The following is a 13046-nucleotide window of genomic DNA, read 5'->3' on the forward strand; positions in this document are numbered from 1 at the left end:
TGTGTACTGGGAATACATTATTCAGTTAATGTTGAAATAAATCTGTATTAAGTGGTAATAAATGTTTTATTGTGCAATATAAGTAGTTTACATGCATTTATTAATATTTAAGACACAAATCCAACAAGAATGGCTATTTTCTTCACACAAGATGATGTGATACTTTATTTAGCATCACCTTGTGCTGATCCAAACTGCTGTTTTTGATTGTCAACAAAGTCTTGGAGCTAAAATATGGCAGTTTAAAAGTTTTTTTGTAGTAGGTTCAACATTATTTTGCTTCTATGTTACAAACCATAAATCTAGTAAGCTCACAACTAGCTCATTTAATCTACCCTTTTCGGTTTGCAACCAACATGTGTTGAATAATTTTTTTCTAATGTTGTGAATTCTCAAACTACAAACTCTTAACAAAATTCTAATATATCAAAGAGATACATGTGCATATAAATGCATTTAAGACATCATAGCAGTTAGGGTGGACAAGTTTAACTACCCAAATGAGTTGCCTATTTATGTACTATTTCAGTCAGAATCAGGAAATATTGTTTTTATTCTACTTAAAATGCAATTTTCTGCAAAAACACACCTGCACACCAGTTATCACCAACACTTAAATTCTTGCCAAACAGGACTGAAGGCAACAAATACACCAGCCAAGTTCATACAGATATCCTGTATTTTTTGTCAGATGATCACCATCATAACAGATGGTGCATTCGCAAAATAAAACAACAACAACCTCAAAGTTGTTTAAGTTTAAAATGTGCAGCATATCATGTTACAGGCAGTGTCAGAAATGATTACAAAACATACACAGTGGAAGTAGAACAGTATACACACAAAAAATATTTAATCTGATTCCAATCCCTCTGTAGTGTATTTGTTGTTGAAAAAGGCTGTATTTTAATCTTGCAGTGTCATAAAGCTTGAGGGTTTGGGAGGAGACTGAAACATTCCAGTGGATTTTTACCAGAGACAGTAAAGGTTGCTTATTGGAGAAATATAAACCCTATTATGTCTGAAATGTTTGGAAACAAATTTATCATAAATGTAAAATGGAATTGCAAAAGTTCATAATATCACTATGGCAAGATAATAAAGACCCAAACCAAATGCACTCAATCAAGAAAAAAAAGTCAAATAGTGTTAAAATAGTTGAAATATTATTTTAGTTTTTGTGATTTTAATTAAAATGTTATTCCACATGTTGGTCAGAATTTCCTGAAGTTTGATAACAGTCAAAAACAGCAGTTTGGAATTAGCACAAGGTAATGTCACACAAAGAATTACATCATCTTGTGTGAAGGAAGTAGCCATCTTGTTGGATTCATGTCTAAAATACTTAAAAAAGCACGCAAACCACTTATATTGCATAATAAAACATTTATTTCCACTTAGTAATGATTTATTTCAACACTAACTTAATAACGTAAATCCAGTACACCTACGCTAATACACATCACAGTCAATCTACGCATATTTATAGGTTATTACACACTCCAATACATGCGTCCTATTAATCTACAAATCATATCTGCAAAAATCGCTATACAAATGGCTAAAACAAAAATTATCGTCATTTTTCCACTCTCTCCCCATTGCCCGCAATGCATTTTTGGTAGTGATGTACCGAATCGGCAAAATTTCGATTCGGCCGAAACCGAATATTCGGCGGTTTTGCCGAATAAATTCGGCCGAATCATTTATGACGTCACGCAAAGTCGTATCCTACGCGTTTGACATGAAAGCAGAAGTTTATCTACCAGACAATTAGTGCAGAATGGTTGTGTTTCGTCCTTATTTTGGTTATGTGGGATTTAACATCGCCGCAAGCATGATTGCCACCCCGACAATGAATACTGATTTTTATGGGTCCCCTTCCCTGAAGGGGACACATATTGTTTTTGTCCGTATTTTTTTTTTCTTTTTTTTTTTTTTTCTTTTTTCTGTCTAACGCTGGTCTGTAACGCTCGTTTAGTGAAGAAAGCGTACTTCAAATTTATTGAAATTTGGACATATGTTAGATATTAATTCAAACTTGGTCAACCAGAAGTTTGACCCCAAATTACCCAGCGGTTCACCCACAGGCCCCCGAAACGTAAAATTTTTAACGCTGGTTTGTAACGGTCGTTTAGTAAAGAAAGAGTGCTTCAAATTTATTCAAATTTGGACATATGTTAGATATTAATCTGAACTTGATCCACCTGAAGTTTGACCCCGAATGACCCAGCGACACACCCACAGACCCCCGAAACGTAAATGTGTCTAACGCTCGTTTGGTCAAGAAAGTCACTGTAGGCAGAAGTCCCAAGAGAGTACGTTTACGAATAATAGGGCAGAGCGGGAGGGCTCAGCTTGACGTCGGACAGACGTTTTACGAGACGTCGTTTCGGTGATTAGAAATCAGCTGTTTTGCACAGCAATGCATGTCGTTTTATTAAGTTATCACTCACATTTTCAGTTTTGGCAAAGGTTTCACACATATGACGCGATTTAAACCTAATAAGCGTGCTTCGGTTTCGTATAATGTCAAGCAAAACTTTGTTAAACAAACTAAATATGAAAAAATAAACTTGACTTTTTTGCAAGATAAAAGTTTTTTTTAAATGCTCGTTGTTAGGTTGGCCGCTGCATGACCACGGGTTACTTAAGGTCAATTAGTAGGTATTACTAACACAGTTCAGAACTTTCTTTCGCCATAACGTAGCGTTTTTTTTTTTTTTTTTAATCAAATACTCAAGGCATGTATAAATTAGGTCAAACGGTGTTGTTGAACACCAAGGACGGCGTGCTATTGAAAACGGTGTCAAATGGTCAAACAGTCGTTTGGTGTGTGCACCCTAAAGGTTACTACAGGTCAATGGTACTCGTTTTGCGAAACAAAGTTAAATGAAAAACTCGTTTTGCGAAACAAAGTTAAATGAAAAGTTATGTATACACTTGCAGCAAATCGTATTTTAATTGTCTGTAACACAACTGTTACAGCTTTCTAGAAAAAAATTGTGTTTAAAACCCGACCTTGGACGACAATATCTGGGTCAAAGCAAGAGATTAAATTGAAAGTATTTGTTTCGTTCTTTTTTAATGCTTTTGTAATTATACGACAATAATAGTGCAAAAAAATACAACAAAATTTTTCATTGTTGGGTTAACGCTTTCTAAAAATTTGTTCTTAAGAATTTAAAAATCACCGCAACATTTGTTTACCGTAAATCCGCACAAACACGCGTGTGGGGACCCATTAGTTTTTGTTTACAAAAACAATCATATGTGTAGATCAAATGATGTGTATAGTAAATTGGTAAATATCGTATAGAATATATAAAATGGAAGTATATCAGAAAGCCACCATTCTAGTTTTTGTCTGCAGTGGGAAACGTGTCAGTATGATAAAAAATATAATGATAGACGTGATTTCCGTTGGTACTAAGCAGAAATGACACGTTTACCGCTTTAAATAGGTGTTCGTAAAAGGTTCGGTTTCGGCCGAATCGCAACAAATTGTTCGGCCGAAACCGAATCTTTGCAAAAGTGGCCGATTCGGCCGAATAAATTCGGCAAACCGAATATTCGGTACATCTCTAATTTTTGGGGCTTCCTTTTCAGCCGCCATTACGCTTCAATTTGCTTCAACCGTGACGGCCAGTAGCGCAATCCAGGGTTTATAGAGATCAGTGCAATTTTGCAACTGTCTTGCCACTGGAGGGCCGGATTAAATGAGATTTCCGTAAAATTTGTCGTAACTGGTTGCCATCTTTATTAAAATATATATTATTGGAGTAGAATAACAATAAATAACGCCATCTTGTTTACACTTGTATTTAATAAAAGGTTTATATATCAATGAGATACTTACTTCATGGTTGGCAGACTGTTCTAAAAATAATGCTGCAAGGGCATTTATTCTGAAAATAACAACGCTTGCCACAAGCTACTGCTAGTAGCAGCCAGCGCTGGTTTAGAACAATGGCTCTTAGGTTGAATTTAATTTGGAAGGAGCGCAGTCTAGTTTCCATTGTACAATCGTGCAAGTTTTTGTAGATGTTTGACCAGTTTAAGGGCGCCCCTTGTAGAATTAGTTCCCATTTTTGTTGCTGCTTGGTCGGTTGCTGTTTATTACCCGAAGCAAAGAACTCGTACGCATTTTTGGCTGTGGATAATTTGTCTTTTATTCCTGTCCATATTTTGTCCAGGACTGTTTCTTGGTTTGTCAGGTGTGTGTGTTTTTGTCAAGGCACTGGTAGTTTGCGTGGTTTTGAGTGTTGTTTATCAGTTTGTAATTTTCGATAATTTGTTGGTACTTTAGTATACCAGCGTTTATAAAACTTTCGAAGGCGATGGGTTTTCGTTTGAATATTACTTTGTTATTTAACCAGATATCGTAGTTATAAACTGTGTTCTGCTGCCAAAATTGCAAAATTGGGTTACACATTCTTTCCATAGGTCAATCGATGACCAGAATGTCGAGAGGGGAGTTAGTTTAGTGACCTCTTTGTGCGAGAGTTTTAAATTGGTGGCTGCAATGCAGATCATGGCGTTTAGTGAAGCAGAGTTGCAAGCGGGCCCGAAATCTGAGCCCGAACCCGGCCCGAAAGTATAAGCCCGAAGCCCGGCCCGAACCCGAAACGTTTTTGCAAAGCCCGTTTAGGCCCGAAATTTGATTGACAGGCTTATCCACGAAAGCCTTGCGACAAAGTATGAGAAAGAAAAACAGAGAAAAGATAACAAACACAATGAACAATAGTAGACAATGGGGTAAACAATACGTTTTAGAGTAGGGTGGGCATTAGGTCAAAGCAATGATACTATACAACAAAATGTGGAATTTAGGCGAAAACAAAATGGGGAGTATTTCCAAGATTCTGAGAAGCAAAAGATGAAATTATCAAAGGCCACACATGAAGGTTTAATATTTACAGCTCAGTCTCTTGTTGCAGTTACACGTGAGTTACTGGCACAAGGTGCAGAGTATGTAATCCTAAAAAGGCTTTCTCAAGATGTTTTAGAATCATTTTTCGGAAATGTTAGAGAGTCTGGTGGTTATAGCAGAAACCCAAATGTTAACGAATTCAGTCACAGGATGCACAATATTAATTTTACCAGATCAATTAAAAGAAACATCAATGGAAACGTTAGTTTTTGTGGTGAAAAAGTTTAATATTTGTCTTTTTATGTTTAGAATTGTTTCTCTTTTTTTGTTACTGTTTTTCAGTTGGTTGTGTGTAATAGAGACTATATATACTGCTTTTGTTTGGCATTATCATTTAATGTTATGATTTGGAATGTGTGCTGGCCTACTAACGGTTTTTCAACAATTTTTTTCTGTTTTAATTTTGTACTTGTGTGCATTTTTAATTTTAATTCATAAATAAAGTATGAGTTAAATTTGACTTATACACCTATTTATTTCAAGTCAATAAGATTTTTTTCCAAACAAAAATACACACATATGTAAGTGGAAAATAGCCCATTTTATTATATTAGGAAATTAATTTCAGATCTGTTCTCAGAGAGCTTCTTTGTCCTTTTCCATTGTTTTTCTTGGTGGTAAACTTTTTCTGTTGAAAAAGTTGAGTGACGCGTTTAGCATAGGCATGGCCCCTAGTGCGAACACATTTTCTAATCACTTGGGAAAGTCCATCCAGTACATGATTCATTGTGTTGTCATGCTCATCTAAGTAGCGTTCAAGTATGTGCAAACTTTCATCAATAATTTCTTCGGCTATAAGCAAGGGGTCTAATTCTGGTTTAGGCTTTGAGAGAACGTTTTTTATTTTCAGTTCAGTGGAAATAAACACTGTTTGACACATTTCGGAAATTCCCCAGCAGTTTTTGTTTTTGCTCGGATTTTCTCCTCGAAGGCTTATAAAGAAAGGGTCACCAGTTTTATGGTACAGGCTTCTTATAACTCTACCACCAATATAACAGCACACTTCCTTCTCAATATCATTCAGTGCCCTTTCTCCATTACTTTTGATTAAAAGACCTGGTGAAAGATTTTTTCTGTTTGCCAAGGTTGGCAAGATTTCGCTCATTACAGCCCGTGTGGCTGTGGTCAATTGGTCGTTACGAAACAAGGTCAGAAACCTGCGCGTGAAAGCAGTTGCGCTCTGACTTGATTCGTAGGCAGCAAGGATCGAAGCACTAAGATTTTGGTTCAGTGCCGTTACTGCTGGTTCCGCGCCGGTATAGGTGGCAGCCTTTTCTGAAGCTTCGGTCCATAGCTCCACTAATTTAGGGGGATCTAGTGCATTTTGAGATTGGTTGGGCTGGTGTTTTCTTTTTTTGTGCATATCCATTCCTTTCAAAGATGTGAACTGCTTTAAACATACATCACAATTTACGCTTGAATCTTCGTTTTCCATCATAGATAGTTCAATTTCAACCATAATCTGTTCAATTGCCTCATTGAAGCAAGCACTTTCGTTTTCATCCATTCCTAAGTTAGACTTGCACGCTCCCTGGGTATGTAGCTCGCGTCTACAAGCACTTCCACATGTAAACTCATTGAAGCGTGTGACGGCAGAAACAAAAAAAGAAAAAGGCAACTCTCACGCAATGAAACCAACAAAGAAAAAAAGAAAAAGGCAAACGAGTGTCCGATCGTGTTGTATAGTATCATTGGTCAAAGCCAGAGAATTGTTACTAAAAAATGGCGGAAACGGAACGTAAAGTCGGGCCCGTTTTGAGCCCGTTTTCTGACAAATACCTAAGCCCGAACCCGGCCCGAACCCGGCCCGAACCCGGCCCGACTTGCAACTCTGTAGTGAAGTAATACTAGTTTCAATTGATTTCCAATAAGAATCATAGTCAGCATCAAATAGTTTCCGTATCCAGGAGAAACGAAGTGATTTTGCATAGGCTTCTAGGTCTATCATTTCCACGCCACCGTCCTCTATTCTACAATACAGTATTTTCCTGCCGACTCTCTCCCAGTTGGAGCCCCAAAGAAAAGTAAAGAGTTTTCGTTTAATTTCTTTCAGAAATTTTTGCGGTATACTAATGGGCAAAACGCTCAGTTTGTACAGCAGTTTGGGTATCGTAAGGGTTTTGATAATGATCACTCGTCCTAATAACGAGAGTGATCTTGCCAGCCATAGTTTTGTTACAGCTTCAATTTCCTTTCCTATAGATTCAAAGTTGAGTGAAAACAGATTGGTTTTGTTTCTAAACACTGGAATTTTTACGCCTAAATATTTTATGAACGTATTGGCCATGAAAGACCTTCCGAAGAAAGATGGTGATTGGCGTTAGGTTGTCTTTCGCCTATATACATGGCGCATGATTTCGCAAGATTAATGTTACAGCCAGTGTGTTTGCCAAATTCCTTTGCTTCTGCAAAAGCTGCACGAAAGCTTTTTTCTGAACCGTCTAGGAAAAGTAAAGAGCCGTCCGCAAAAAACGAAATTTTAACTTCCTTTGCACCTACGTTAATTCCTTTTACGGCTTTGTTCTGTTTAATAGCCAAGGCCAGAAATTCTATGGCTATAACAAACAACGAAGGGGACAGCGGATCCCCTTGTCGAACGCCTCTTTCTATCCTAAAAGGGGTAGACATGTGGTTGTTATTAATGATCAAGCATTGTGAGTTAACATAGAATGTTTTAATCCATCTGCACATATCTTTTCCAAATCCAAATTTGGAACAAGCTATGTTAACAAAGTTCCAATCCACTGAATCAAAGGCTTTACATATATCTAAAAACAGTAGGGCCCCATGCAATCCTTGCTCAGAAATATGATCCCAAATGTTGAAAAGCGTTCTTATATTATCTCCTATGTATCTACCTTTTACAAACCCCGACTGTTCAGGTGCTATAATCGTGGGTAGTACTTTTTTTAAGCGACTGTTGATGGCTTTAGAAGCTATTTTATAATCTGCGTTCAATAGGGTAATAGGGCGATAGTTTTCGGCGTATAAAAGGTCTTTTTCTGGTTTGGGGATTAAAGTTACGACCCCCCAAGTCATTTGCCCAGAAAAGGCACCTGTTTCAAACGCATGGTTAAATGCATTAACCAACGGACATTTTATATCTTTCCAAAATACTTTGTAAAACTCCGCCGGGAAGCCATCTAGTCCCGGGGATTTGTTGTTTTTCATTGTCTTCAATGCTTCATAGCATTGCTCAACAGTCAGTTTTCCTTCGCACGCGTTCGCGTTTTCCTTATCTAATCTTGGACACCCTACACTGTTTACGTAGTCGTTCATTTCATCTTTTGTAGTGCGGCACGGGTTTTTACTTGCCCTATACAGCGTTTCAAAATGGTCTTTTAAAACTTGTAGAATAGTCTTTTGGTCTGTTTCTATTTTGGAGTTTGAGTTTAATCTAGTAATGGCCTTTTTCTCCATTCTTCGTTTCTCCAGATTTAGGAAGTATGAGTTGTTTTTGCCACCATATTCTGCCCACCGCGCCCTACTTCTTACTATTGTGCTTTTGCTGTATCTTTCAATAATATTGTCGTATTGTTGTTGGGTTATTGCGATTTCGCTCGTCGTGCGTTCGTCATGGGGTTGGGGTGATTTTTGCATTTCTGAAAGTTTATTTTCTAGCTCTGTTTGTTGGGCTTTCAATTTTTTTCCTTTTTCGCAAGCGTATTTGATAATAATAGATCCCCTTAGGTTGCATTTAAGTGCTTCCCAGAGGACTTGGGGAGATACAGACCCATTATCGTTAATTTTCATAAATTCGGCGATCCATGTTTTAGTTTTTTTTACAAATTTTGCGTCGTCCAACAAGGACGTGTTCATCTTCCAATGCCCTCTTCCACTAGGTATTCTATCCAGATTAATTGCGAGTTTGACGATGGAATGGTCTGATTGTGTGCTTGGTTCTATCTGAATTTGGGTGGTCCTGTTCAAAAGTGTATTTGTGGCGAGTATAAAGTCTATGCGACTTGCTGTGTGTGGGTGTTTTTGTGTGCGAGTGTATTGTTTTAGAGTCGGATTTTTGATGCGAAACACGTCATATAACTCAAATCTTTCCATCGCTTGTAAAACTGTATTTTTCGCGCGGCGGTTGCTATGCGTAGTTTTTCCTCCGGTTTTATCTACTTCATCATTAAGTACGCAGTTGAAGTCCCCCGCTAAAATAAATTTATCTGTTCCGCTTTCGGCGCGTTGCTCCTCCAAGCGGCTAAACAGGTTGTAAAAATGCGGGCTGTCTTTGTTAGGTCCGTAAACACTACATAGTGTTAAACGCTGGTCAGATATTTCAAGGTCTATGATAACAAACCGCCCAAGATTGTCAACTATCACTTTGTGTTTTAAGTACGATAGATTCTTGGAGAACAATACCGCCACTCCTTTGCTTTTTGTTGTGCCGTGCGAGGCTATAATTTCCCCACCCCATTCTAATTCCCATTGTTTGAGGCAGGATGCGGATGTGTGCGTTTCTTGTAGACAAATTATATCAATTTTTTTCTGACGCAGAAAATAAAACACACTTCTTCGCTTCTTGGGGTTTTGCAACCCAGCAACGTTGTAAGTTATGATAGAAAGCGGCATTTAAACGCGTTCTACACCTATTTCAATGTCAAATTCATATTCAAAGCCGCATTCGCAGAGATAGGGTTTGTTAGGCCCCAAAAGTTGGCAGGTTTTCTTCCCACAGTTACAGTTAACAATTGTGTACTTGCAATAGTTGTTTAGACAGTTGGTCGTCATGGTTCGTTTGGGTATTGCGTTAACGGTTTTACACACACAAAACATTGCGTACCTTTCGCATTCCAGACATTCGAAAGTACCTTCGTCGGTTTGATAGTCAGGCTGGAACTTGTGACAGCAGGGCATTTTCCTTATAGGTTGATTGCAGATGGTGCAGTTCGTTGTCACCTCCTTATCCGGGACCAGAAATCGGTCCAGTTCGTTGCAGCACGCTGCGGCAATGTTAAACTCCGACGAGCATTTCCAACAAAAGAAACTGGTGTGTTTCTCTGTCACGTATCCATCTTCTTCACATATTGGGCAGGAAATGGGGATTTTTAGCTCGCTAAGGCTGATTGATTTTGCTTGGTGCAGGTTTGGTTCAGTTGGGCTTCTTTCATGGCGTTTTCTCGACGAACCCTGCTTTAGTTCCATAGGGGGCTTGCTAATTTGCTTTGTTTCAAGCAACCTTGTTTCTGTGTTGCTTATCTCAATTTCACCCGTTTTGGTGAAGGTGTCGGCGGTGTCCAAATCTAGCGGTGCACCATTCGGCTTGTCTTTTGTTGTTTGTGGCCCGGTTTTGTGCAGTATTTGCACGTTATTTGCTGCCCGTTGTACGTGCAGTAAAATTCATATCCGTTCATCGTAACGTAGCTTGGGATTGGGTTTTTTTCCACATCGGCTCTGTCAAGAGTGAGAATTCTCATTCCAGTTAATAGTCCTTTTTTATCTTTCCGGTGTTGGATATTTTTTACATCACCATATCTGTTTTCAAATTCTTTTTTAATTTCCTCGTTAGGAAAGGGTATAGGTACCCAACCCACCGCCACATTTAAGTTGTCGGATTCATACAGTCTTACCGAATATACTTCATCAACTTGTACCAATTTTTCGTACAACTCCAGTACAGCTTTTCTTGTGGTACACGTCACGTCCACTAAATTTCCCTTTCGTTCGGATATTCCCACCAGCTTCTTTATTGAAAAGCTTTCTTTTTCTATCATATTGACAACATCTTCTCTTTTGCTTTGACTTCTTGTTTTAAAGCTCATGCAAGTGGGTCTCTTTAAACCTTCCCCACCTCTTTGTTGTATAACTTGCGCAAAGCTAGGACCTTTTTCCATTGCTGCTTGCGTCCGCTCGCTACGAGCGCCAACATAGAATGTGAATCTGTTTAGTTCTATCTATGGTTCTATGCGTTTACTGTATAGCAGCGGCTCCCAACCTGTGGTTCGCGACCCCAACTTGGGTCGCCTGCCAATTTGCTCGAGGTCACCTAAGGCAGTGGCTCCCACTTCATTTTAAGCCATGGACTAATTTAAAACACACAAAAAAACGAAAGAACCGTGCTCAGCATTCCTTTGCGTCATTGTTAATTCATATGTAGACTAGTAACTACAGCAGGGGTGGATCTATTAAGACCTATTTTTTTGCAAAATGCTGATTATTGCTTTGTATTACGGTAATAAACTGCGTTTACATAATCATAATCACCAAGTCAGCACCTGCTAACTTGTGTTGCAATCTCGCGATAATATCACTATCCTCTAATTATTACTTAATAGTCAACTAAACTAAAATTTAGTTTGTAAAATTTCAGGCTGTCAATGATGCATCTAAAGATAAGTATTGGGAAAAGAAAGTATAGTCAAAAATACATTTTATGATATTTAGCAGCAGACATGGGATCGAATACACGCGTCCTGTATTCGAATATTTTGCGAATACCTCCATGAATGTATTCGAATTCATGAATATCTTAGTAATTATTAAGTGACAACAATTCGAATAGTATTCGAATAAAACGAGTCAAGTATTTGTATTTTTATACAATAGTTAACCATAATGCAATGACATGTAGCCTAATTCGAATAAACCCAAGCATGTGTTCGTATTCACGAATACACTTTTTAAAGTCCAGCAATTCGAATTGTATTCGAATAATGCTAGTCAAGTATTCGTATTCACGAATTGTTTCATAATTTTTAAGTGGCATCAATTCGAATTGTATTCGATTATATTTGTATTCATAAATAGTCGATAAAACAACAACAACGTGTAATTCGAATGCTATTCGTATAAACCCAAGCATGTATTCGTATTCATGAATACTCACGTACTTTTTGAGATGTAGCAATTCGAATTAATAGTTCAGTTATTTGTATTCACGAATTGTTAGAAGCAAACAATTCGAACGCACCGATTCGGGTATTTGTAGTTGCGGAAAATAAAGGGAAAAACGCCCAAAAACTAAAAGAGTATTCGAACAAAAAATAAGTTTGGGTTTATGAATTGCAAATTAATTTGTAAAATGTAAACCAACGAGCTTTGTTTTGCCACATTAGCTTGACTGATTTAAATCACCGTTATATAAAGTTCCCCAAATTTACATGAGATATTTGCTTCCAAAACCTGCCATGTGCTGAGAACAACCTAATGGTGCAAGCTTTGTAACACAATTGCAATTATGTAACGTCACATCAAAGTTCTATGTGTCATTGATTCGTAACATAAATAAAAACTTGTCAAATCAGGTCACATTCACGGCCAAATCGAATTGTATTCGAATCTTCTAACCATGTGTGGCAACATACTCTCGACTACTCTTAGTCTAGAGATAATCGACAATTCAAATTGTATATGTAAAAATGTAAACATGTATTCGATTTTACGAATCTTACGTTGTCAAAGGTTGACAACAATTTGAATTGTATTCGTAAAAATGTAGTCATGTATTCGAATTTACGAATTGTTACGTTGCCGAAGGCCGACAACAATTCGAATTGTATTCGAATGAATTTACTCAAGCTTTTGTATTCATGAATTGTCGGTTCAAAAGTTAACATCAACTATTCGAATTGTATTCATGCACTGTCGAACGAAAGGCAAGATCATTCGAATACAGCACGACGCCTGCAAAACCTGTATTCGAATGGATTCGAATACGAATGACGAATACGAATTGCCCCATGTCTGTTTAGCAGTCAATTTCAATATATAGCCTACTGAAATTGACTGCTAACAGACATGGGGCAACAAGGTAAACTTTTTATGTTTTATCTCGGTGTCAAGTTTGATAGTGTCTATGTTACATTCGGGATATATTAGGACATCGAGTTTTGGCTTTTTCGCCGGTGTTTCACAGAAAATTCGAGAACATATGCTTGGAGTATTGGTAGCAATTCAAGCATTTTTTAGGGCTCCGCTTGGTTTGATTGACATGATGGTATGCATAATGATTTTCATATCGCTTATTAGGCTACCTAATTTTATACCTTTTAAGTAAACAGGGTGCATGAGTTCGTCACAACAACTTTAAGGGTTCACCAAACCAAAAAAGGTTGAAGAGCACTGGTGTAGTATCAAGCATATAGACATCTAGGGGCACATGTGGCCCGGC

At 37.8% G+C, this 13046-nt stretch overlaps 2 pseudogenes; both read right to left on the reverse strand.

Moving 5' to 3' along the window:
- Positions 1-5455: 5455 nt before the first annotated feature.
- On the reverse strand, positions 5456-6757 carry LOC145238704 (uncharacterized; annotated as a pseudogene).
- A 2751-nt stretch (positions 6758-9508) lies between these two features.
- Positions 9509-10824, reverse strand: LOC145238703 (uncharacterized; annotated as a pseudogene).
- Positions 10825-13046: the final 2222 nt, after the last annotated feature.

Source organism: Phallusia mammillata, chromosome 7, assembly GCF_965637545.1.
Source record: "Phallusia mammillata chromosome 7, kaPhaMamm4.hap1.1, whole genome shotgun sequence".
Lineage (NCBI taxonomy): Eukaryota > Metazoa > Chordata > Ascidiacea > Phlebobranchia > Ascidiidae > Phallusia > Phallusia mammillata.